General features: G+C 43.3%; 21 non-coding genes across 21 annotated transcripts; all 21 read right to left on the reverse strand.

Annotated features, from left to right (window-relative positions):
• Positions 1 to 564: 564 nt before the first annotated feature.
• TRNAL-AAG (transfer RNA leucine (anticodon AAG)) lies at positions 565 to 647 on the reverse strand. Its single transcript has one exon. It is a non-coding gene; the product is annotated as a tRNA-Leu (tRNA).
• Positions 648 to 1,548: 901 nt separating this feature from the next.
• Positions 1,549 to 1,631, reverse strand: TRNAL-UAG (transfer RNA leucine (anticodon UAG)). Its single transcript has one exon. It is a non-coding gene; the product is annotated as a tRNA-Leu (tRNA).
• A 1,272-nt stretch (positions 1,632 to 2,903) lies between these two features.
• Positions 2,904 to 2,986, reverse strand: TRNAL-CAG (transfer RNA leucine (anticodon CAG)). Its single transcript has one exon. It is a non-coding gene; the product is annotated as a tRNA-Leu (tRNA).
• Positions 2,987 to 3,618: 632 nt separating this feature from the next.
• TRNAL-UAG (transfer RNA leucine (anticodon UAG)) lies at positions 3,619 to 3,701 on the reverse strand. The gene has a single exon. It is a non-coding gene; the product is annotated as a tRNA-Leu (tRNA).
• Positions 3,702 to 4,729: 1,028 nt separating this feature from the next.
• Positions 4,730 to 4,812, reverse strand: TRNAL-AAG (transfer RNA leucine (anticodon AAG)). Its single transcript has one exon. It is a non-coding gene; the product is annotated as a tRNA-Leu (tRNA).
• Positions 4,813 to 4,998: 186 nt separating this feature from the next.
• On the reverse strand, positions 4,999 to 5,081 carry TRNAL-CAG (transfer RNA leucine (anticodon CAG)). The gene has a single exon. It is a non-coding gene; the product is annotated as a tRNA-Leu (tRNA).
• Positions 5,082 to 5,713: 632 nt separating this feature from the next.
• Positions 5,714 to 5,796, reverse strand: TRNAL-UAG (transfer RNA leucine (anticodon UAG)). The gene has a single exon. It is a non-coding gene; the product is annotated as a tRNA-Leu (tRNA).
• A 1,297-nt stretch (positions 5,797 to 7,093) lies between these two features.
• On the reverse strand, positions 7,094 to 7,176 carry TRNAL-CAG (transfer RNA leucine (anticodon CAG)). The gene has a single exon. It is a non-coding gene; the product is annotated as a tRNA-Leu (tRNA).
• Positions 7,177 to 8,913: 1,737 nt separating this feature from the next.
• On the reverse strand, positions 8,914 to 8,996 carry TRNAL-AAG (transfer RNA leucine (anticodon AAG)). The gene has a single exon. It is a non-coding gene; the product is annotated as a tRNA-Leu (tRNA).
• A 2,008-nt stretch (positions 8,997 to 11,004) lies between these two features.
• TRNAL-AAG (transfer RNA leucine (anticodon AAG)) lies at positions 11,005 to 11,087 on the reverse strand. The gene has a single exon. It is a non-coding gene; the product is annotated as a tRNA-Leu (tRNA).
• Positions 11,088 to 13,095: 2,008 nt separating this feature from the next.
• Positions 13,096 to 13,178, reverse strand: TRNAL-CAG (transfer RNA leucine (anticodon CAG)). The gene has a single exon. It is a non-coding gene; the product is annotated as a tRNA-Leu (tRNA).
• Positions 13,179 to 13,810: 632 nt separating this feature from the next.
• On the reverse strand, positions 13,811 to 13,893 carry TRNAL-UAG (transfer RNA leucine (anticodon UAG)). The gene has a single exon. It is a non-coding gene; the product is annotated as a tRNA-Leu (tRNA).
• Positions 13,894 to 14,917: 1,024 nt separating this feature from the next.
• On the reverse strand, positions 14,918 to 15,000 carry TRNAL-AAG (transfer RNA leucine (anticodon AAG)). Its single transcript has one exon. It is a non-coding gene; the product is annotated as a tRNA-Leu (tRNA).
• A 901-nt stretch (positions 15,001 to 15,901) lies between these two features.
• Positions 15,902 to 15,984, reverse strand: TRNAL-UAG (transfer RNA leucine (anticodon UAG)). The gene has a single exon. It is a non-coding gene; the product is annotated as a tRNA-Leu (tRNA).
• A 1,024-nt stretch (positions 15,985 to 17,008) lies between these two features.
• Positions 17,009 to 17,091, reverse strand: TRNAL-AAG (transfer RNA leucine (anticodon AAG)). The gene has a single exon. It is a non-coding gene; the product is annotated as a tRNA-Leu (tRNA).
• A 901-nt stretch (positions 17,092 to 17,992) lies between these two features.
• On the reverse strand, positions 17,993 to 18,075 carry TRNAL-UAG (transfer RNA leucine (anticodon UAG)). The gene has a single exon. It is a non-coding gene; the product is annotated as a tRNA-Leu (tRNA).
• A 1,004-nt stretch (positions 18,076 to 19,079) lies between these two features.
• TRNAL-AAG (transfer RNA leucine (anticodon AAG)) lies at positions 19,080 to 19,162 on the reverse strand. The gene has a single exon. It is a non-coding gene; the product is annotated as a tRNA-Leu (tRNA).
• Positions 19,163 to 21,174: 2,012 nt separating this feature from the next.
• TRNAL-AAG (transfer RNA leucine (anticodon AAG)) lies at positions 21,175 to 21,257 on the reverse strand. The gene has a single exon. It is a non-coding gene; the product is annotated as a tRNA-Leu (tRNA).
• Positions 21,258 to 21,443: 186 nt separating this feature from the next.
• Positions 21,444 to 21,526, reverse strand: TRNAL-CAG (transfer RNA leucine (anticodon CAG)). Its single transcript has one exon. It is a non-coding gene; the product is annotated as a tRNA-Leu (tRNA).
• A 1,739-nt stretch (positions 21,527 to 23,265) lies between these two features.
• Positions 23,266 to 23,348, reverse strand: TRNAL-AAG (transfer RNA leucine (anticodon AAG)). The gene has a single exon. It is a non-coding gene; the product is annotated as a tRNA-Leu (tRNA).
• Positions 23,349 to 24,249: 901 nt separating this feature from the next.
• TRNAL-UAG (transfer RNA leucine (anticodon UAG)) lies at positions 24,250 to 24,332 on the reverse strand. Its single transcript has one exon. It is a non-coding gene; the product is annotated as a tRNA-Leu (tRNA).
• Between the last annotated feature and the right edge of the window lie 1,265 nt (positions 24,333 to 25,597).

Below are 25,597 nucleotides of genomic sequence, written 5' to 3' on the forward strand. Positions count from 1 at the left end.
ACTCACCCTCACTTGCTGAGGCGTGAAATTCTGCATACCAACTTTGCACAGAAGGTATGTTTGTGGTTGTTTGGGGATGGGTGGGAGGTCAAGAGCAGGGAAAAGCAGGTCTCCTTCACTACTAGACTCCTCTTCTATGCCTCCCTGCCATTCACTCACTCTGTCTTTGTTTCATTCTCTCCTTCCACAACACTCCTTCTCACTCACTCGCTCTATCACTTGTATTTTTGCCCTTGCTCTGCATTCTATAGTGGAAACATCTCTTGAATGAAGCATCTGAAAATGACGTGACATAAAATTTAAAACCTCCTTATTGGAAACCTAAAACATCACAAGACTTAATGTAACCCATTTCTTTCATAAAAAAGATTTTTAAAGTACCCCACAAAACAAATATAAAACACCACGAGTGCTAGAAGAATATTACATTAACGTTAAAGATAGAATAGGGCAAATGCATTTGCAGTTGAAACTGAAGTGTGGTACTTATTCAGATATTATTTACATTGCCAATTTTTAGCTGAGATTCTAAAGGAACTGAGAGAGAAAATGGAATTCAAGTTTTGTCAGAAGTGGGATTTGAACCCATGCCTCCAGGAGAGACTGCGGCCTTAACGCAGCGCCTTAGACCACTCGGCCATCCTGACCCCATGCTGCTTTTGCATCTAAAGGGTGAGAAAGATATTAGGAACCAAAAAATGCACAGAGCTTAGGGCAATAGTGGCTAGAGCAAGAAAAAAACTCACTGCACTCTTCCAAGAAGACAATCCTATAAGCCACTGCGAGGGAAATGATCATATTTCTCAAGAAAAAAATTAGAGTAAACACAGGACTGTCAGAAGTGGGATTTGAACCCCCGCCTCCAGAGGAGACTGCAACCTGAAGGCAGCGCCTTAGACCACTCGGCCATCCTGACTTGCTTTCCCAGCATCTTCCAGAGGCCAGACAGCCATGCAGGTGAGGTACTGAAAAGGAATGCCCTCAATTTATTTATCCTATTATATGCACTTCCAACAGATCTTTGAACAATCTGTACAGAGCAGGACCTATGGAGAACTCTTTAGAACTTTGAGGCGAACAAAGAGAAAGTGCTATTCACCAGCCACTTGAACGGCTCAAAGCTGCTTTGAAATTGAGACAATAGCCACCTCTTGGCTGGCTAAAGCAATTTCAACAAGGGATCTCAAAGTCACAACATAGGGTGGAGTATGCAAATTTAAGCAGCCCCTGATCAAAGCCCTGAGGAAATTGCTGTAAGTGTGCTGGAGTCCAGTTGTCTACCAGATGCAAGGCATTCTTCCAAATTTGCTGGGCCCGTCTGGGCAGGGCATACAAGAGCATGACTCTTCCAGATGACCTCTTACATGGGTCCTATGCTCATTTGGTAAGGATTGCGCTTTGTCAGCAAGACGTTATAGAACCTAAATATATGAGAAACCCCATCTCTCTTGACAAGAGGAGAACGGAATAACGTGCCAGGTGAAGACCAACAGATGCAACTTCCATCAGATGTTAACCTGATAAAGGAGATTAAATCTCCAAAAGGCATGTCAGAAGTGGGATTCGAACCCACGCCTCCAAAGGAGACTGTGGCCTAAACACAGCGCCATAAACCTCTCGGCCATCCTGACAGTATAAGCTTTTAAGAAATGAATAAAAGTTACTCAGAAACGTCTACCTCCATGCAAGCCTGAAATAATTTAAACCTTCATACACAAGGTGCAACTTTATGCACAGGACAATAAACACAGAAGAACACATACGAAAGCACTTTATTTCACAGGTATACAGTTTTCATGCTTTTAGAACACCACATACCTCTCACCAGCTATTTAGGGTCCTGTATCCGACTCACAACATTTCCTTGCCTGCGACCTCTCTCTCTACACAAACAACTACAGCACAGGAAATAGGAATCAATAGGTGGGGCAGTTTATGCAAATGTATGCTGCCAATGTACCTTGCAGATCCTTGCTGGATACAAGAGAGTAGGCCTTGTTCCAGATAAACTATCCCTAGCAGGGAAAGTCTGAGCACAGGCACTCTTTTGCTCTTTAGCCCCTGGCCTGGGACTCACCCTCACTTGCTGAGGCGTGAAATTGTGCATACCAACTTTGCACAGAAGGTATGTTTGTGGTTGTTTGGGGATGGGTGGGAGGTCAAGAGCAGGGAAAAGCAGGTCTCCTTCACTACTAGACTACTCTTCTATGCCTCCCTGCCGTTCACTCACTCTGTCTTTGTTTCATTCTCTCCTTCCACAACACTCCTTCTCACTCACTCGCTCTATCACTTGTATTTTTGCCCTTGCTCTGCATTCTATAGTGGAAACATCTCTTGAATGAAGCATCTGAAAATGACGTGACATAAAATTTAAAACCTCCTTATTGGAAACCTAAAACATCACAAGACTTAATGTAACCCATTTCTTTCATAAAAAGATTTTTAAAGTACCCCACAAAAGAAATATAAAACACCACGAGTGCTAGAAGAATATTACATTAACGTTAAAGATAGAATAGGGCAAATGCATTTGCAGTTGAAACTGAAGTTTGGTACTTATTCACATCTTATTTACATTGCCAATTTTTAGCTGAGATTCTAAAGGAACTGAGAGAGAAAATGGAATTCAAGTTTTGTCAGAAGTGGGATTCGAACCCACGCCTCCAGGAGAGACTGCGGCCTTAACGCAGCGTCTTAGACCACTCAGCCATCCTGACCCCATGCTGCTTTTTCATCTAAAGGGTGAGAAAGATATTAGGAACCAAAAAATGCACAGAGCTTAGGCCAATAGTGGCTAGAGCAAGAAAAAAACTCACTGCACTCTTCCAAGAAGACAATCCTATAAGCCACTGCGAGGGAAATGATCATATTTCTCAAGAAAAAAATTAGAGTAAACACAGGACTGTCAGAAGTGGGATTTGAACCCACGCCTCCAGAGGAGACTGCGACCTGAACGCAGCGCCTTAGACCACTCGGCCATCCTGACTTGCTTTCCCAGCATATTCCAGAGGCCAGACAGCCATGCAGGTGAGGTACTGAAAAGGAATGCCCTCAATTTATTTATCCTATTATATGCACTTCCAACAGATCTTTGAACAATCTGTACAGAGCAGGACCTATGGAGAACTCTTTAGAACTTTGAGGCGAACAAAGAGAAAGTGCTATTCACCAGCCACTTGAACGGCTCAAAGCTGCTTTGAAATTGAGACAATAGCCACCTCTTGGCTGGCTAAAGCAATTTCAACAAGGGATCTCAAAGTCACAACATAGGGTGGTGTATGCAAATTTAAGCAGCCCCTGATCAAAGCCCTGAGGAAATTGCTGTAAGTGTGCTGGAGTCCAGTTGTCTACCAGATGAATGGCATTCTTCCAAATTTGCTGGGCCCGTCTGGCCAGGGCATACAAGAGCATGACTCTTCCAGATGACCTCTTACATGGGTCCTATGCTCATTTGGTAAGGATTGCGCTTTGTCAGCAAGACGTTATAGAACCTAAATATATGAGAAACCCCATCTCTCTTGACAAGAGGAGAACGGAATAACGTGCCAAGTGAAGACCAACAGATGCAACTTCCATCAGATGTTAACCTGATAAAGGAGATTAAATCTCCAAAAGGCATGTCAGAAGTGGGATTCGAACCCACGCCTCCAAAGGAGACTGTGGCCTAAACACAGCGCCTTAGACCTCTCGGCCATCCTGACAGTATATGCTTTTATGAAATGAATAAAAGTTACTCAGAAACGTCTACCTCAATGCATGCCTGAAAAAATTTAAACCTTCAAACACAAGGTGCAACTTTATGCACAGGACAATAAACACAGAAGAACACATACGAAAGCACTTTATTTCACAGGTATACAGTTTTCATGCTTTTAGAACACCACATACCTCTCACCAGCTATTTAGGGTCCTGTATCCGACTAACAACATTTCCTTGCCTGCGACCTCTCTCTCTACACAAACAACTACAGCACAGGAAGTAGGAAGGCAATAGGTGGGGCAGTTTATGCAAATTTATGCTGCCAATGTGCCTTGCAGATTCATGCAGGATTTCTAGATCCTTGCTGGATACAAGAGAGTAGGCCTTGTTCCAGATAAACTATCCCTAGCAGGGAAAGTCTGAGCACAGGCACTCTTTTGCTCTTTAGCCCCTGGCCTGGGACTCACCCTCACTTGCTGAGGCGTGAAATTCTGCATGCCAACTTTGCACAGAAGGTATGTTTGTGGTTGTTTGGGGATGGGTGGGAGGTCAAGAGCAGGGAAAAGCAGGTCTCCTTCACTACTAGACTACTCTTCTATGCCTCCCTGCCGTTCACTCACTCTGTCTTTGTTTCATTCTCTCCTTCCACAACACTCCTTCTCTCTCACTCACTCGCTCTATCACTTGTATTTTTGCCCTTGCTCTGCATTCTATAGTGGAAACATCTCTTGAATGAAGCATCTGAAAATGACGTGACATAAAATTTAAAACCTCCTTATTGGAAACCTAAAACATCACAAGACTTAATGTAACCCATTTCTTTCATAAAAAAGATTTTTAAAGTACCCCACAAAAGAAATATAAAACACCACGAGTGCTAGAAGAATATTACATTAACGTTAAAGATAGAATAGGGCAAATGCATTTGCAGTTGAAACTGAAGTTTGGTACTTATTCAGATATTATTTACATTGCCAATTTTTAGCTGAGATTCTAAAGGAACTGAGAGAGAAAATGGAATTCAAGTTTTGTCAGAAGTGGGATTCGAACCCACGCCTCCAGGAGAGACTGCGGCCTTAACGCAGCGCCTTAGACCACTCAGCCATCCTGACCCCATGCTGCTTTTTCATCTAAAGGGTGAGAAAGATATTAGGAACCAAAAAATGCACAGAGCTTAGGCCAATAGTGGCTAGAGCAAGAAAAAAACTCACTGCACTCTTCCAAGAAGACAATCCTATAAGCCACTGCGAGGGAAATGATCATATTTCTCAAGAAAAAAATTAGAGTAAACACAGGACTGTCAGAAGTGGGATTTGAACCCACGCCTCCAGAGGAGACTGCGACCTGAACGCAGCGCCTTAGACCACTCGGCCATCCTGACTTGCTTTCCCAGCATATTCCAGAGGCCAGACAGCCATGCAGGTGAGGTACTGAAAAGGAATGCCCTCAATTTATTTATCCTATTATATGCACTTCCAACAGATCTTTGAACAATCTGTACAGAGCAGGACCTATGGAGAACTCTTTAGAACTTTGAGGCGAACAAAGAGAAAGTGCTATTCACCAGCCACTTGAACGGCTCAAAGCTGCTTTGAAATTGAGACAATAGCCACCTCTTGGCTGGCTAAAGCAATTTCAACAAGGGATCTCAAAGTCACAACATAGGGTGGAGTATGCAAATTTAAGCAGCCCCTGATCAAAGCCCTGAGGAAATTGCTGTAAGTGTGCTGGAGTCCAGTTGTCTACCAGATGAATGGCATTCTTCCAAATTTGCTGGGCCCGTCTGGCCAGGGCATACAAGAGCATGACTCTTCCAGATGACCTCTTACATGGGTCCTATGCTCATTTGGTAAGGATTGCGCTTTGTCAGCAAGACGTTATAGAACCTAAATATATGAGAAACCCCATCTCTCTTGACAAGAGGAGAACGGAATAACGTGCCAAGTGAAGACCAACAGATGCAACTTCCATCAGATGTTAACCTGATAAAGGAGATTAAATCTCCAAAAGGCATGTCAGAAGTGGGATTCGAACCCACGCCTCCAAAGGAGACTGTGGCCTAAACACAGCGCCTTAGACCTCTCGGCCATCCTGACAGTATATGCTTTTAAGAAATGAATAAAAGTTACTCAGAAACGTCTACCTCAATGCATGCCTGAAAAAATTTAAACCTTCAAACACAAGGTGCACCTTTATGCACAGGACAATAAACACAGAAGAACACATACGAAAGCACTTTATTTCACAGGTATACAGTTTTCATGCTTTTAGAACACCACATACCTCTCACCAGCTATTTAGGGTCCTGTATCCGACTCACAACATTTCCTTGCCTGCGACCTCTCTCTCTACACAAACAACTACAGCACAGGAAGTAGGAAGGCAATAGGTGGGGCAGTTTATGCAAATTTATGCTGCCAATGTGCCTTGCAGATTCATGCAGGATTTCTAGATCCTTGCTGGATACAAGAGAGTAGGCCTTGTTCCAGATAAACTATCCCTAGCAGGGAAAGTCTGAGCACAGGCACTCTTTTGCTCTTTAGCCCCTGGCCTGGGACTCACCCTCACTTGCTGAGGCGTGAAATTCTGCATACCAACTTTGCACAGAAGGTATGTTTGTGGTTGTTTGGGGATGGGTGGGAGGTCAAGAGCAGGGAAAAGCAGGTCTCCTTCACTACTAGACTACTCTTCTATGCCTCCCTGCCGTTCACTCACTCTGTCTTTGTTTCATTCTCTCCTTCCACAACACTCCTTCTCTCTCACTCACTCGCTCTATCACTTGTATTTTTGCCCTTGCTCTGCATTCTATAGTGGAAACATCTCTTGAATGAAGCATCTGAAAATGACGTGACATAAAATTTAAAACCTCCTTATTGGAAACCTAAAACATCACAAGACTTAATGTAACCCATTTCTTTCATAAAAAAGATTTTTAAAGTACCCCACAAAACAAATATAAAACACCACGAGTGCTAGAAGAATATTACATTAACGTTAAAGATAGAATAGGGCAAATGCATTTGCAGTTGAAACTGAAGTTTGGTACTTATTCAGATATTATTTTCATTGCAAATTTTTAGCTGAGATTCTAAAGGAACTGAGAGAGAAAATGGAATTCAAGTTTTGTCAGAAGTGGGATTCGAACCCACGCCTCCAGGAGAGACTGCGGCCTTAACGCAGCGCCTTAGACCACTCGGCCATCGTGACCCCATGCTGCTTTTTCATCTAAAGGGTGAGAAAGATATTAGGAACCAAAAAATGCACAGAGCTGAGGGCAATAGTGGCTAGAGCAAGAAAAAAACTCACTGCACTCTTCCAAGAAGACAATCCTATAAGCCACTGCGAGGGAAATGATCATATTTCTCAAGAAAATAATTAGAGTAAACACAGGACTGTCAGAAGTGGGATTTGAACCCACGCCTCCAGAGGAGACTGCGACCTGAACGCAGCGCCTTAGACCACTCGGCCATCCTGACTTGCTTTCCCAGCATCTTCCAGAGGCCAGACAGCCATGCAGGTGAGGTACTGAAAAGGAATGCCCTCAATTTATTTATCCTATTATATGCACTTCCAACAGATCTTTGAACAATCTGTACAGAGCAGGACCTATGGAGAACTCTTTAGAACTTTGAGGCGAACAAAGAGAAAGTGCTATTCACCAGCCACTTGAACGGCTCAAAACTGCTTTGAAATTGAGACAATAGCCACCTCTTGGCTGGCTAAAGCAATTTCAACAAAGGATCTCAAAGTCACAACATAGGGTGGAGTATGCAAATTTAAGCAGCCCCTGATCAAAGCCCTGAGGAAATTGCTGTAAGTGTGCTGGAGTCCAGTTGTCTACCAGATGAATGGCATTCTTCCAAATTTGCAGGGCCCGTCTGGCCAGGGCATACAAGAGCATGACTCTTCCAGATGACCTCTTACATGGGTCCTATGCTCATTTGGTAAGGATTGCGCTTTGTCAGCAAGACGTTATAGAACCTAAATATATGAGAAACCCCACCTCTCTTGACAAGAGGAGAACGGAATAACGTGCCAAGTGAAGACCAACAGATGCAACTTCCATCAGATGTTAACCTGATAAAGGAGATTAAATCTCCAAAAGGCATGTCAGAAGTGGGATTCGAACCCACGCCTCCAAAGGAGACTGTGGCCTAAACAGAGCGCCTTAGACCTCTCGGCCATCCTGACACTATAGGCTTTTAAGAAATGAATAAAAGTTACTCAGAAACGTCTATCTCCATGCAAGCCTGAAATAATTTAAACCTTCAAACACAAGGTGCAACTTTATGCACAGGACAATAAACACAGAAGAACACATACGAAAGCACTTTATTTCACAGGTATACAGTTTTCATGCTTTTAGAACACCACATACCTCTCACCAGCTATTTAGGGTCCTGTATCCAACTCACAACATTTCCTTGCCTGCGACCTCTCTCTCTACACAAACAACTACAGCACAGGAAGTAGGAAGGCAATAGGTGGGGCAGTTTATGCAAATTTATGCTGCCAATGTGCCTTGCAGATTCATGCAGGATTTCTAGATCCTTGCTGGATACAAGAGAGTAGGCCTTGTTCCAGATAAACTATCCCTAGCAGGGAAAGTCTGAGCATAGGCACTCTTTTGCTCTTTAGCCCCTGGCCTGGGACTCACCCTCACTTGCTGAGGCGTGAAATTCTGCATACCAACTTTGCACAGAAGGTATGTTTGTGGTTGTTTGGGGATGGGTGGGAGGTCAAGAGCAGGGAAAAGCAGGTCTCCTTCACTACTAGACTACTCTTCTATGCCTCCCTGCCGTTCACTCACTCTGTCTTTGTTTCATTCTCTCCTTCCACAACACTCCTTCTCTCTCACTCACTCGCTCTATCACTTGTATGTTTGCCCTTGCTCTGCATTCTATAGTGGAAACATCTCTTGAATGAAGCATCTGAAAATGACGTGACATAAAATTTAAAACCTCCTTATTGGAAACCTAAAACATCACAAGACTTAATGTAACCCATTTCTTTCATAAAAAAGATTTTTAAAGTACCCCACAAAACAAATATAAAACACCACGAGTGCTAGAAGAATATTACATTAACGTTAAAGATAGAATAGGGCAAATGCATTTGAAACTGAAGTTTGGTACTTATTCAGATATTATTTATATTGCCAATTTTTAGCTGAGATTCTAAAGGAACTGAGAGAGAAAATGGAATTCAAGTTTTGTCAGAAGTGGGATTCGAACCCACGCCTCCAGGAGAAACTGCGGCCTTAACGCAGCGCCTTAGACCACTCGGCCATCCTGACCCCATGCTGCTTTTGCATCTAAAGGGTGAGAAAGATATTAGGAACCAAAAAATGCACAGAGCTGAGGGCAATAGTGGCTAGAGCAAGAAAAAAACTCACTGCACTCTTCCAAGAAGACAATCCTATAAGCCACTGCGAGGGAAATGATCATATTTCTCAAGAAAAAAATTAGAGTAAACACAGGACTGTCAGAAGTGGGATTTGAACCAACGCCTCCAGAGGAGACTGCGACCTGAACGCAGCGCCTTAGACCACTCGGCCATCCTGACTTGCTTTCCCAGTATCTTCCAGAGGCCAGACAGCCATGCAGGTGAGGTACTGAAAAGGAATGCCCTCAATTTATTTATCCTATTATATGCACTTCCAACAGATCTTTGAACAATCTGTACAGAGCAGGACCTATGGAGAACTCTTTAGAACTTTGAGGCGAACAAAGAGAAAGTGCTATTCACCAGCCACTTGAACGGCTCAAAGCTGCTTTGAAATTGAGACAATAGCCACCTCTTGGCTGGCTAAAGCAATTTCAACAAGGGATCTCAAAGTCACAACATAGGGTGGAGTATCTAAATTTAAGCAGCCCCTGATCAAAGCCCTAAGGAAATTGCTGTAAGTGTGCTGGAGTCCAGTTGTCTACCAGATGCATGGCATTCTTCCAAATTTGCAGGGCCCGTCTGGCCAGGGCATACAAGAGCATGACTATTCCAGATGACCTCTTACATGGGTCCTATGCTCATTTGGTAAGGATTGCGCTTTGTCAGCAAGACGTTATAGAACCTAAATATATGAGAAACCCCATCTCTCTTGACAAGAGGAGAACGGAATAACGTGCCAAGTGAAGACCAACAGATGCAACTTCCATCAGATGTTAACCTGATAAAGGAGATTAAATCTCCAAAAGGCATGTCAGAAGTGGGATTCGAACCCACGCCTCCAAAGGAGACTGTGGCCTAAACACAGCGCCTTAGAACTCTCGGCCATCCTGACAGTATAGGCTTTTAAGAAATGAATAAAAGTTACTCAGAAACGTCTACCTCCATGCAAGCCTGAAATAATTTAAACCTTCAAACACAAGGTGCAACTTTATGCACAGGACAATAAACACAGAAGAACACATACGAAGGCACTTTATTTCACAGGTATACAGTTTTCATGCTTTTAGAACACCACATACCTCTCACCAGCTATTTAGGGTCCTGTATCCGACTCACAACATTTCCTTGCCTGCGACCTCTCTCTCTACACAAACAACTACAGCACAGGAAGTAGGAAGGCAATAGGTGGGGCAGTTTATGCAAATTTATGCTGCCAATGTGCCTTGCAGATTCATGCAGGATTTCTAGATCCTTGCTGGATACAAGAGAGTAGGCCTTGTTCCAGATAAACTATCCCTAGCAGGGAAAGTCTGAGCACAGGCACTCTTTTGCTCTTTAGCCCCTGGCCTGGGACTCACCCTCACTTGCTGAGGCGTGAAATTCTGCATACCAACTTTGCACAGAAGGTATGTTTGTGGTTGTTTGGGGATGGGTGGGAGGTCAAGAGCAGGGAAAAGCAGGTCTCCTTCACTACTAGACTACTCTTCTATGCCTCCCTGCCGTTCACTCACTCTGTCTTTGTTTCATTCTCTCCTTCCACAACACTCCTTCTCACTCATTCGCTCTATCACTTGTATTTTTGCCCTTGCTCTGCATTCTATAGTGGAAACATCTCTTGAATGAAGCATCTGAAAATGACGTGACATAAAATTTAAAACCTCCTTATTGGAAACCTAAAACATCACAAGACTTAATGTAACCCATTTCTTTCATAAAAAAGATTTTTAAAGTACCCCACAAAACAAATATAAAACACCACGAGTGCTAGAAGAATATTACATTAACGTTAAAGATAGAATAGGGCAAATGCATTTGCAGTTGAAACTGAAGTTTGGTACTTATTCAGATATTATTTACATTGGCAATTTTTAGCTGAGATTCTAAAGGAACTGAGAGAGAAAATGGAATTCAAGTTTTGTCAGAAGTGGGATTCGAACCCACGCCTCCAGGAGAGACTGCGGCCTTAACGCAGCGCCTTAGACCACTCGGCCATCCTGACCCCATGCTGCATTTTCATCTAAAGGGTGAGAAAGATATTAGGAACCAAAAAATGCACAGAGCTTAGGCCAATAGTGGCTAGAGCAAGAATAAAACTCACTGCACTCTTCCAAGAAGACAATCCTATAAGCCACTGCGAGGGAAATGATCATATTTCTCAAGAAAATAATTAGAGTAAACACAGGACTGTCAGAAGTGGGATTTGAACCAACGACTCCAGAGGAGACTGCGACCTGAACGCAGCGCCTTAGACCACTCGGCCATCCTGACTTGCTTTCCCAGTATCTTCCAGAGGCCAGACAGCCATGCAGGTGAGGTACTGAAAAGGAATGCCCTCAATTTATTTATCCTATTATATGCACTTCCAACAGATCTTTGAACAATCTGTACAGAGCAGGACCTATGGAGAACTCTTTAGAACTTTGAGGCGAACAAAGAGAAAGTGCTATTCACCAGCCACTTGAACGGCTCAAAGCTGCTTTGAAATTGAGACAATAGCCACCTCTTGGCTGGCTAAAGCAATTTCAACAAGGGATCTCAAAGTCACAACATAGGGTGGAGTATCTAAATTTAAGCAGCCCCTGATCAAAGCCCTAAGGAAATTGCTGTAAGTGTGCTGGAGTCCAGTTGTCTACCAGATGCATGGCATTCTTCCAAATTTGCAGGGCCCGTCTGGCCAGGGCATACAAGAGCATGACTATTCCAGATGACCTCTTACATGGGTCCTATGCTCATTTGGTAAGGATTGCGCTTTGTCAGCAAGACGTTATAGAACCTAAATATATGAGAAACCCCATCTCTCTTGACAAGAGGAGAACGGAATAACGTGCCAAGTGAAGACCAACAGATGCAACTTCCATCAGATGTTAACCTGATAAAGGAGATTAAATCTCCAAAAGGCATGTCAGAAGTGGGATTCGAACCCACGCCTCCAAAGGAGACTGTGGCCTAAACACAGCGCCTTAGAACTCTCGGCCATCCTGACAGTATAGGCTTTTAAGAAATGAATAAAAGTTACTCAGAAACGTCTACCTCCATGCAAGCCTGAAATAATTTAAACCTTCAAACACAAGGTGCAACTTTATGCACAGGACAATAAACACAGAAGAACACATACGAAGGCACTTTATTTCACAGGTATACAGTTTTCATGCTTTTAGAACACCACATACCTCTCACCAGCTATTTAGGGTCCTGTATCCGACTCACAACATTTCCTTGCCTGCGACCTCTCTCTCTACACAAACAACTACAGCACAGGAAGTAGGAAGGCAATAGGTGGGGCAGTTTATGCAAATTTATGCTGCCAATGTGCCTTGCAGATTCATGCAGGATTTCTAGATCCTTGCTGGATACAAGAGAGTAGGCCTTGTTCCAGATAAACTATCCCTAGCAGGGAAAGTCTGAGCACAGGCACTCTTTTGCTCTTTAGCCCCTGGCCTGGGACTCACCCTCACTTGCTGAGGCGTGAAATTCTGCATACCAACTTTGCACAGAAGGTATGTTTGTGGTTGTTTGGGGATGGGTGGGAGGTCAAGAGCAGGGAAAAGCAGGTCTCCTTCACTACTAGACTCCTCTTCTATGCCTGCCTGCCATTCACTCACTCTGTCTTTGTTTCATTCTCTCCTTCCACAACACTCCTTCTCACTCACTCGCTCTATCACTTGTATTTTTGCCCTTGCTCTGCATTCTATAGTGGAAACATCTCTTGAATGAAGCATCTGAAAATGACGTGACATAAAATTTAAAACCTCCTTATTGGAAACCTAAAACATCACAAGACTTAATGTAACCCATTTCTTTCATAAAAAAGATTTTTAAAGTACCCCACAAAACAAATATAAAACACCACGAGTGCTAGAAGAATATTACATTAACGTTAAAGATAGAATAGGGCAAATGCATTTGCAGTTGAAACTGAAGTTTGGTACTTATTCAGATATTATTTACATTGCCAATTTTTAGCTGAGATTCTAAAGGAACTGAGAGAGAAAATGGAATTCAAGTTTTGTCAGAAGTGGGATTCGAACCCACGCCTCCAGAGGAGACTGCGACCTGAACGCAGCGCCTTAGACCACTCGGCCATCCTGACTTGCTTTCCCAGCATCTTCCAGAGGCCAGACAGCCATGCAGGTGAGGTACTGAAAAGGAATGCCCTCAATTTATTTATCCTATTATATGCACTTCCAACAGATCTTTGAACAATCTGTACAGAGCAGGACCTATGGAGAACTCTTTAGAACTTTGAGGCGAACAAAGAGAAAGTGCTATTCACCAGCCACTTGAACGGCTCAAAGCTGCTTTGAAATTGAGACAATAGCCACCTCTTGGCTGGCTAAAGCAATTTCAACAAGGGATCTCAAAGTCACAACATAGGGTGGAGTATCTAAATTTAAGCAGCCCCTGATCAAAGCCCTAAGGAAATTGCTGTAAGTGTGCTGGAGTCCAGTTGTCTACCAGATGCATGGCATTCTTCCAAATTTGCAGGGCCCGTCTGGCCAGGGCATACAAGAGCATGACTATTCCAGATGACCTCTTACATGGGTCCTATGCTCATTTGGTAAGGATTGCGCTTTGTCAGCAAGACGTTATAGAACCTAAATATATGAGAAACCCCATCTCTCTTGACAAGAGGAGAACGGAATAACGTGCGAAGTGAAGACCAACAGATGCAACTTCCATCAGATGTTAACCTGATAAAGGAGATTAAATCTCCAAAAGGCATGTCAGAAGTGGGATTCGAACCCACGCCTCCAAAGGAGACGGTGGCCTAAACACAGCGCCTTAGACCTCTCGGCCATCCTGACAGTATAGGGTTTTAAGAAATGAATAAAAGTTACTCAGAAACGTCTACCTCCATGCAAGCCTGAAATAATTTAAACCTTCAAACACAAGGTGCAACTTTATGCACAGGACAATAAACACAGAAGAACATATACGAAGGCACTTTATTTCACAGGTATACAGTTTTCATGCTTTTAGAACACCACATACCTCTCACCAGCTATTTAGGGTCCTGTATCCGACTCACAACATTTCCTTGCCTGCGACCTCTCTCTCTACACAAACAACTACAGCACAGGAAGTAGGAAGGCAATAGGTGGGGCAGTTTATGCAAATTTATGCTGCCAATGTGCCTTGCAGATTCATGCAGGATTTCTAGATCCTTGCTGGATACAAGAGAGTAGGCCTTGTTCCAGATAAACTATCCCTAGCAGGGAAAGTCTGAGCACAGGCACTCTTTTGCTCTTTAGCCCCTGGCCTGGGACTCACCCTCACTTGCTGAGGCGTGAAATTCTGCATACCAACTTTAACCAGAAGGTATGTTTGTGGTTGTTTGGGGATGGGTGGGAGGTCAAGAGCAGGGAAAAGCAGGTCTCCTTCACTACTAGACTCCTCTTCTATGCCTCCCTGCCATTCACTCACTCTGTCTTTGTTTCATTCTCTCCTTCCACAACACTCCTTCTCACTCACTCGCTCTATCACTTGTATTTTTGCCCTTGCTCTGCATTCTATAGTGGAAACATCTCTTGAATGAAGCATCTGAAAATGACGTGACATAAAATTTAAAACCTCCTTATTGGAAACCTAAAACATCACAAGACTTAATGTAACCCATTTCTTTCATAAAAAAGATTTTTAAAGTACCCCACAAAACAAATATAAAACACCACGAGTGCTAGAAGAATATAACATTAACGTTAAAGATAGAATAGGGCAAATGCATTTGCAGTTGAAACTGAAGTTTGGTACTTATTCAGATATTATTTACATTGCCAATTTTTAGCTGAGATTCTAAAGGAACTGAGAGAGAAAATGGAATTCAAGTTTTGTCAGAAGTGGGATTCGAACCCACGCCTCCAGGAGAGACTGCGGCCTTAACTCAGCGCCTTAGACCACTCGGCCATCCTGACCCCATGCTGCTTTTTCATCTAAAGGGTGAGAAAGATATGAGGAACCAAAAAATGCACATAGCTTAGGCCAATAGTGGCTAGAGCAAGAAAAAAACTCACTGCACTCTTCCAAGAAGACAATCCTATAAGGCACTGCGAGGGAAATGATCATATTTCTCAAGAAAAAAAGTAGAGTAAACACAGGACTATCAGAAGTGGGATTTGAACCCACGCCTCCAGAGGAGACTGCGACCTGAACGCAGCGCATTAGACCACCCGGCCATCCTGACTTCCTTTCCCAACATCTTCCAGAGGCCAGACAGCCATGCAGGTGAGGTAGTGAAAAGGAATGCCCTCAATTTATTTATCCTATTATATGCACTTCCAACAGATCTTTGAACAATCTGTACAGAGCAGGACCTATGGAGAACTCTTTAGAACTTTGACGCGAACAAAGAGAAAGTGCTATTCACCAGCCACTTGAACGGCTCAAAGCTGCTTTGAAATTGAGACAATAGCCACCTCTTGGCTGGCTAAAGCAATTTCAACAAGGGATCTCAAAGTCACAACATAGGGTGGAGTATGCAAATTTAAGCAGCCCCTGATCAAAGCCCTGAGGAAATTGCTGTAAGTGTGCTGGAGTCCAGTTGTCTACCAGATGAATGGCATTCTTCCAAATTTGCAGGGCCCGTCTGGCCAGGGCATACAAGAGCATGACTCTTCCAGATGACCTCTTACATGGGTCCTATGCTCATTTGGTAAGGATTGCGCTTTATCAGCAAGACGTTATAGAACCTAAATATATGAGAAACCCCATCTCTCTTGACAAGAGGAGAACGGAATAACGTGCCAGGTGAAGACCAACAGATGCAACTTCCATCAGATGTTAACCTGATAAAGGAGATTAAATCTCCAAAAGGCATGTCAGAAGTGGGATTCGAACCCACGCCTCCAAAGGAGACTGTGGCCTAAACACAGCACCTTAGACCTCTCGGCCATCCTGACAGTTTAGGCTTTTAAGAAATGAATAAAAGTTACTCAGAAACGTCTACCTCCATGCAAGCCTGAAATAATTTAAACCTTCAAACACAAGGTGCAACTTTATGCACAGGACAATAAACACAGAAGAACACATACGAAAGCACTTTATTTCACAGGTATACAGTTTTCATGCTTTTAGAACACCACATACCTCTCACCAGCTATTTAGGGTCCTGTATCCGACTCACAAAATTTCCTTGCCTGCGACCTCTCTCTCTACACAAACAACTACAGCACAGGAAGTAGGAAGGCAATAGGTGGGGCAGTTTATGCAAATTTATGCTGCCAATGTGCCTTGCAGATTCATGCAGGATTTCTAGATCCTTGCTGGATACAAGAGAGTAGACCTTGTTCCAGATAAACTATCCCTAGCAGGGAAAGTCTGAGCACAGGCACTCTTTTGCTCTTTAGCCCCTGGCCTGGGACTCACCCTCACTTGCTGAGGCGTGACATTCTGCATACCAACTTTGCACAGAAGGTATGTTTGTGGTTGTTTGGGGATGGGTAGGAGGTCAAGAGCAGGGAAAAGCAGGTCTTCTTCACTACTAGACTCCTCTTCTATGCCTCCCTGCCATTCACTCACTCTGTCTTTGTTTCATTCTCTCCTTCCACAACACTCCTTCTCACTCACTCGCTCTATCACTTGTATTTTTGCCCTTGCTCTGCATTCTATAGTGGAAACATCTCTTGAATGAAGCATCTGAAAATGACGTGACATAAAATTTAAAACCTCCTTATTGGAAACCTAAAACTTCACAAGACTTAATGTAACCCATTTCTTTCATAAAAAAGATTTTTAAAGTACCCCACAAAAGAAATATAAAACACCACGAGTGCTAGAAGAATATTACATTAACGTTAAAGATAGAATAGGGCAAATGCATTTGCAGTTGAAACTGAAGTTTGGTACTTATTCAGATATTATTTACATTGCCAATTTTTAGCTGAGATTCTAAAGGAACTGAGAGAGAAAATGGAATTCAAGTTTTGTCAGAAGTGGGATTCGAACCCACGCCTCCAGGAGAGACTGCGGCCTTAACGCAGCGCCTTAGACCACTCGGCCATCCTGACCCCATGCTGCTTTTTCATCTAAAGGGTGAGAAAGATATTAGGAACCAAAAAATGCACAGAGCTTAGGCCAATAGTGGCTAGAGCAAGAAAAAAACTCACTGCACTCTTCCAAGAAGACAATCCTATAAGCCACTGCGAGGGAAATGATCATATTTCTCAAGAAAAAAATTAGAGTAAACACAGGACTGTCAGAAGTGGGATTTGAACCCCCGCCTCCAGAGGAGACTGCAACCTGAAGGCAGCGCCTTAGACCACTCGGCCATCCTGACTTGCTTTCCCAGCATCTTCCAGAGGCCAGACAGCCATGCAGGTGAGGTACTGAAAAGGAATGCCCTCAATTTATTTATCCTATTATATGCACTTCCAACAGATCTTTGAACAATCTGTACAGAGCAGGACCTATGGAGAACTCTTTAGAACTTTGAGGCGAACAAAGAGAAAGTGCTATTCACCAGCCACTTGAACGGCTCAAAGCTGCTTTGAAATTGAGACAATAGCCACCTCTTGGCTGGCTAAAGCAATTTCAACAAGGGATCTCAAAGTCACAACATAGGGTGGAGTATGCAAATTTAAGCAGCCCCTGATCAAAGCCCTGAGGAAATTGCTGTAAGTGTGCTGGAGTCCAGTTGTCTACCAGATGCAAGGCATTCTTCCAAATTTGCTGGGCCCGTGTGGGCAGGGCATACAAGAGCATGACTCTTCCAGATGACCTCTTACATGGGTCCTATGCTCATTTGGTAAGGATTGCGCTTTGTCAGCAAGACGTTATAGAACCTAAATATATGAGAAACCCCATCTCTCTTGACAAGAGGAGAACGGAATAACGTGCCAGGTGAAGACCAACAGATGCAACTTCCATCAGATGTTAACCTGATAAAGGAGATTAAATCTCCAAAAGGCATGTCAGAAGTGGGATTCGAACCCACGCCTCCAAAGGAGACTGTGGCCTAAACACAGCGCCATAAACCTCTCGGCCATCCTGACAGTATAGGCTTTTAAGAAATGAATAAAAGTTACTCAGAAACGTCTACCTCCATGCAAGCCTGAAATAATTTAAACCTTCAAACACAAGGTGCAACTTTATGCACAGGACAATAAACACAGAAGAACACATACGAAAGCACTTTATTTCACAGGTATACAGTTTTCATGCTTTTAGAACACCACATACCTCTCACCAGCTATTTAGGGTCCTGTATCCGACTCACAACATTTCCTTGCCTGCGACCTCTCTCTCTACACAAACAACTACAGCACAGGAAGTAGGAATCAATAGGTGGGGCAGTTTATGCAAATGTATGCTGCCAATGTACCTTGCAGATCCTTGCTGGATACAAGAGAGTAGGCCTTGTTCCAGATAAACTATCCCTAGCAGGGAAAGTCTGAGCACAGGCACTCTTTTGCTCTTTAGCCCCTGGCCTGGGACTCACCCTCACTTGCTGAGGCGTGAAATTCTGCATACCAACTTTGCACAGAAGGTATGTTTGTGGTTGTTTGGGGATGGGTGGGAGGTCAAGAGCAGGGAAAAGCAGGTCTCCTTCACTACTAGACTACTCTTCTATGCCTCCCTGCCGTTCACTCACTCTGTCTTTGTTTCATTCTCTCCTTCCACAACACTCCTTCTCACTCACTCGCTCTATCACTTGTATTTTTGCCCTTGCTCTGCATTCTATAGTGGAAACATCTCTTGAATGAAGCATCTGAAAATGACGTGACATAAAATTTAAAACCTCCTTATTAGAAACCTAAAACATCACAAGACTTAATGTAACCCATTTCTTTCATAAAAAAGATTTTTAAAGTACCCCACAAAAGAAATATAAAACACCACGAGTGCTAGAAGAATATTACATTAACGTTAAAGATAGAATAGGGCAAATGCATTTGCAGTTGAAACTGAAGTTTGGTACTTATTCAGATATTATTTACATTGCCAATTTTTAGCTGAGATTCTAAAGGAACTGAGAGAGAAAATGGAATTCAAGTTTTGTCAGAAGTGGGATTCGAACCCACGCCTCCAGGAGAGACTGCGGCCTTAACGCAGCGCCTTAGACCACTCAGCCATCCTGACCCCATGCTGCTTTTTCATCTAAAGGGTGAGAAAGATATTGGGAACCAAAAAATGCACAGAGCTTAGGCCAATAGTGGCTAGAGCAAGAAAAAAACTCACTGCACTCTTCCAAGAAGACAATCCTATAAGCCACTGCGAGGGAAATGATCATATTTCTCAAGAAAAAAATTAGAGTAAACACAGGACTGTCAGAAGTGGGATTTGAACCCCCGCCTCCAGAGGAGACTGCGACCTGAAGGCAGCGCCTTAGACCACTCAGCCATCCTGACTTGCTTTCCCAGCATATTCCAGAGGCCAGACAGCCATGCAGGTGAGGTACTGAAAAGGAATGCCCTCAATTTATTTATCCTATTATATGCACTTCCAACAGATCTTTGAACAATCTGTACAGAGCAGGACCTATGGAGAACTCTTTAGAACTTTGAGGCGAACAAAGAGAAAGTGCTATTCACCAGCCACTTGAACGGCTCAAAGCTGCTTTGAAATTGAGACAATAGCCACCTCTTGGCTGGCTAAAGCAATTTCAACAAGGGATCTCAAAGTCAAAACATAGGGTGGAGTATGCAAATTTAAGCAGCCCCTGATCAAAGCCCTGAGGAAATTGCTGTAAGTGTGCTGGAGTCCAGTTGTCTACCAGATGAATGGCATTCTTCCAAATTTGCTGGGCCCGTCTGGCCAGGGCATACAAGAGCATGACTCTTCCAGATGACCTCTTACATGGGTCCTATGCTCATTTGGTAAGGATTGCGCTTTGTCAGCAAGACGTTATAGAACCTAAATATATGAGAAACCCCATCTCTCTTGACAAGAGGAGAACGGAATAACGTGCCAAGTGAAGACCAACAGATGCAACTTCCATCAGATGTTAACCTGATAAAGGAGATTAAATCTCCAAAAGGCATGTCAGAAGTGGAATTCGAACCCACGCCTCCAAAGGAGACTGTGGCCTAAACACAGCGCCTTAGACCTCTCGGCCATCCTGACAGTATATGCTTTTAAGAAATGAATAAAAGTTACTCAGAAACGTCTACCTCAATGCATGCCTGAAAAAATTTAAACCTTCAAACACAAGGTGCAACTTTATGCACAGGACAATAAACACAGAAGAGCACATACGAAAGCACTTTATTTCACAGGTATACAGTTTTCATGCTTTTAGAACACCACATACCTCTCACCAGCTATTTAGGGTCCTGTATCCGACTAACAACATTTCCTTGCCTGCGACCTCTCTCTCTACACAAACAACAACAGCACAGGAAGTAGGAAGGCAATAGGTGGGGCAGTTTATGCAAATTTATGCTGCCAATGTGCCTTGCAGATTCATGCAGGATTTCTAGATCCTTGCTGGATACAAGAGAGTAGGCCTTGTTCCAGATAAACTATCCCTAGCAGGGAAAGTCTGAGCACAGGCACTCTTTTGCTCTTTAGCCCCTGGCCTGGGACTCACCCTCACTTGCTGAGGCGTGAAATTCTGCATACCAACTTTGCACAGAAGGTATGTTTGTTGTTGTTTGGGGATGGGTGGGAGGTCAAGAGCAGGGAAAAGCAGGTCTCCTTCACTACTAGACTACTCTTCTATGCCTCCCTGCCGTTCACTCACTCTGTCTTTGTTTCATTCTCTCCTTCCACAACACTCCTTCTCTCTCACTCACTCGCTCTATCACTTGTATTTTTGCCCTTGCTCTGCATTCTATAGTGGAAACATCTCTTGAATGAAGCATCTGAAAATGACGTGACATAAAATTTAAAACCTCCTTATTGGAAACCTAAAACATCACAAGACTTAATGTAACCCATTTCTTTCATAAAAAAGATTTTTAAAGTACCCCACAAAAGAAATATAAAACACCACGAGTGCTAGAAGAATATTACATTAACGTTAAAGATAGAATAGGGCAAATGCATTTGCAGTTGAAACTGAAGTTTGGTACTTATTCAGATATTATTTTCATTGCAAATTTTTAGCTGAGATTCTAAAGGAACTGAGAGAGAAAATGGAATTCAAGTTTTGTCAGAAGTGGGATTCGAACCCACGCCTCCAGGAGAGACTGCGGCCTTAACGCAGCGCCTTAGACCACTCGGCCATCCTGACCCCATGCTGCTTTTTCATCTAAAGGGTGAGAAAGATATTAGGAACCAAAAAATGCACAGAGCTGAGGGCAATAGTGGCTAGAGCAAGAAAAAAACTCACTGCACTCTTCCAAGAAGACAATCCTATAAGCCACTGCGAGGGAAATGATCATATTTCTCAAGAAAATAATTAGAGTAAACACAGGACTGTCAGAAGTGGGATTTGAACCCACGCCTCCAGAGGAGACTGCGACCTGAACGCAGCACCTTAGACCACTCGGCCATCCTGACTTGCTTTCCCAGCATCTTCCAGAGGCCAGACAGCCATGCAGGTGAGGTACTGAAAAGGAATGCCCTCAATTTATTTATCCTATTATATGCACTTCCAACAGATCTTTGAACAATCTGTACAGAGCAGGACCTATGGAGAACTCTTTAGAACTTTGAGGCGAACAAAGAGAAAGTGCTATTCACCAGCCACTTGAACGGCTCAAAACTGCTTTGAAATTGAGACAATAGCCACCTCTTGGCTGGCTAAAGCAATTTCAACAAGGGATCTCAAAGTCACAACATAGGGTGGAGTATGCAAATTTAAGCAGCCCCTGATCAAAGCCCTGAGGAAATTGCTGTAAGTGTGCTGGAGTCCAGTTGTCTACCAGATGAATGGCATTCTTCCAAATTTGCAGGGCCCGTCTGGCCAGGGCATACAAGAGCATGACTCTTCCAGATGACCTCTTACATGGGTCCTATGCTCATTTGGTAAGGATTGCGCTTTGTCAGCAAGACATTATAGAACCTAAATATATGAGAAACCCCATCTCTCTTGACAAGAGGAGAACGGAATAACGTGCCAAGTGAAGACCAACAGATGCAACTTCCATCAGATGTTAACCTGATAAAGGAGATTAAATCTCCAAAAGGAATGTCAGAAGTGGGATTCAAACCCACGCCTCCAAAGGAGACTGTGGCCTAAACACAGCACCTTAGACCTCTCGGCCATCCTGACAGTATAGGCTTTTAAGAAATGAATAAAAGTTACTCAGAAACGTCTACCTCCATGCAAGCCTGAAATAATTTAAACCTTCAAACACAAGGTGCAACTTTATGCACAGGACAATAAACACAGAAGAACACATACGAAAGCACTTTATTTCACAGGTATACAGTTTTCATGCTTTTAGAACACCACATACCTCTCACCAGCTATTTAGGGTCCTGTATCCGACTCACAACATTTCCTTGCCTGCGACCTCTCTCTCTACACAAACAACTACAGCACAGGAAGTAGGAAGGCAATAGGTGGGGCAGTTTATGCAAATTTATGCTGCCAATGTGCCTTGCAGATTCATGCAGGATTTCTAGATCCTTGCTGGATACAAGAGAGTAGGCCTTGTTCCAGATAAACTATCCCTAGCAGGGAAAGTCTGAGCACAGGCACTCTTTTGCTCTTTAGCCCCTGGCCTGGGACTCACCCTCACTTGCTGAGGCGTGAAATTCTGCATACCAACTTTGCACAGAAGGTATGTTTGTGGTTGTTTGGGGATGGGTGGGAGGTCAAGAGCAGGGAAAAGCAGGTCTCCTTCACTACTAGACTCCTCTTCTATGCCTCCCTGCCATTCACTCACTCTGTCTTTGTTTCATTCTCTCCTTCCACAACACTCCTTCTCACTCACTCGCTCTATCACTTGTATTTTTGCCCTTGCTCTGCATTCTATAGTGGAAACATCTCTTGAATGAAGCATCTGAAAATGACGTGACATAAAATTTAAAACCTCCTTATTGGAAACCTAAAACATCACAAGACTTAATGTAACCCATTTCTTTCATAAAAAAGATTTTTAAAGTACCCCACAAAACAAATATAAAACACCACGAGTGCTAGAAGAATATTACATTAACGTTAAAGATAGAATAGGGCAAATGCATTTGCAGTTGAAACTGAAGTGTGGTACTTATTCAGATATTATTTACATTGCCAATTTTTAGCTGAGATTCTAAAGGAACTGAGAGAGAAAATGGAATTCAAGTTTTGTCAGAAGTGGGATTTGAACCCATGCCTCCAGGAGAGACTGCGGCCTTAACGCAGCGCCTTAGACCACTCGGCCATCCTGACCCCATGCTGCTTTTGCATCTAAAGGGTGAGAAAGATATTAGGAACCAAAAAATGCACAGAGCTTAGGGCAATAGTGGCTAGAGCAAGAAAAAAACTCACTGCACTCTTCCAAGAAGACAATCCTATAAGCCACTGCGAGGGAAATGATCATATTTCTCAAGAAAAAAATTAGAGTAAACACAGGACTGTCAGAAGTGGGATTTGAACCCCCGCCTCCAGAGGAGACTGCAACCTGAAGGCAGCGCCTTAGACCACTCGGCCATCCTGACTTGCTTTCCCAGCATCTTCCAGAGGCCAGACAGCCATGCAGGTGAGGTACTGAAAAGGAATGCCCTCAATTTATTTATCCTATTATATGCACTTCCAACAGATCTTTGAACAATCTGTACAGAGCAGGACCTATGGAGAACTCTTTAGAACTTTGAGGCGAACAAAGAGAAAGTGCTATTCACCAGCCACTTGAACGGCTCAAAGCTGCTTTGAAATTGAGACAATAGCCACCTCTTGGCTGGCTAAAGCAATTTCAACAAGGGATCTCAAAGTCACAACATAGGGTGGAGTATGCAAATTTAAGCAGCCCCTGATCAAAGCCCTGAGGAAATTGCTGTAAGTGTGCTGGAGTCCAGTTGTCTACCAGATGCAAGGCATTCTTCCAAATTTGCTGGGCCCGTCTGGGCAGGGCATACAAGAGCATGACTCTTCCAGATGACCTCTTACATGGGTCCTATGCTCATTTGGTAAGGATTGCGCTTTGTCAGCAAGACGTTATAGAACCTAAATATATGAGAAACCCCATCTCTCTTGACAAGAGGAGAACGGAATAACGTGCCAGGTGAAGACCAACAGATGCAACTTCCATCAGATGTTAACCTGATAAAGGAGATTAAATCTCCAAAAGGCATGTCAGAAGTGGGATTCGAACCCACGCCTCCAAAGGAGACTGTGGCCTAAACACAGCGCCATAAACCTCTCGGCCATCCTGACAGTATAGGCTTTTAAGAAATGAATAAAAGTTACTCAGAAACGTCTACCTCCATGCAAGCCTGAAATAATTTAAACCTTCATACACAAGGTGCAACTTTATGCACAGGACAATAAACACAGAAGAACACATACGAAAGCACTTTATTTCACAGGTATACAGTTTTCATGCTTTTAGAACACCACATACCTCTCACCAGCTATTTAGGGTCCTGTATCCGACTCACAACATTTCCTTGCCTGCGACCTCTCTCTCTACACAAACAACTACAGCACAGGAAATAGGAATCAATAGGTGGGGCAGTTTATGCAAATGTATGCTGCCAATGTACCTTGCAGATCCTTGCTGGATACAAGAGAGTAGGCCTTGTTCCAGATAAACTATCCCTAGCAGGGAAAGTCTGAGCACAGGCACTCTTTTGCTCTTTAGCCCCTGGCCTGGGACTCACCCTCACTTGCTGAGGCGTGAAATTGTGCATACCAACTTTGCACAGAAGGTATGTTTGTGGTTGTTTGGGGATGGGTGGGAGGTCAAGAGCAGGGAAAAGCAGGTCTCCTTCACTACTAGACTACTCTTCTATGCCTCCCTGCCGTTCACTCACTCTGTCTTTGTTTCATTCTCTCCTTCCACAACACTCCTTCTCACTCACTCGCTCTATCACTTGTATTTTTGCCCTTGCTCTGCATTCTATAGTGGAAACATCTCTTGAATGAAGCATCTGAAAATGACGTGACATAAAATTTAAAACCTCCTTATTGGAAACCTAAAACATCACAAGACTTAATGTAACCCATTTCTTTCATAAAAAAGATTTTTAAAGTACCCCACAAAAGAAATATAAAACACCACGAGTGCTAGAAGAATATTACATTAACGTTAAAGATAGAATAGGGCAAATGCATTTGCAGTTGAAACTGAAGTTTGGTACTTATTCAGATATTATTTACATTGCCAATTTTTAGCTGAGATTCTAAAGGAACTGAGAGAGAAAATGGAATTCAAGTTTTGTCAGAAGTGGGATTCGAACCCACGCCTCCAGGAGAGACTGCGGCCTTAACGCAGCGTCTTAGACCACTCAGCCATCCTGACCCCATGCTGCTTTTTCATCTAAAGGGTGAGAAAGATATTAGGAACCAAAAAATGCACAGAGCTTAGGCCAATAGTGGCTAGAGCAAGAAAAAAACTCACTGCACTCTTCCAAGAAGACAATCCTATAAGCCACTGCGAGGGAAATGATCATATTTCTCAAGAAAAAAATTAGAGTAAA

This window comes from Triturus cristatus, chromosome 6 (assembly GCF_964204655.1).
Source record: "Triturus cristatus chromosome 6, aTriCri1.1, whole genome shotgun sequence".
Lineage (NCBI taxonomy): Eukaryota > Metazoa > Chordata > Amphibia > Caudata > Salamandridae > Triturus > Triturus cristatus.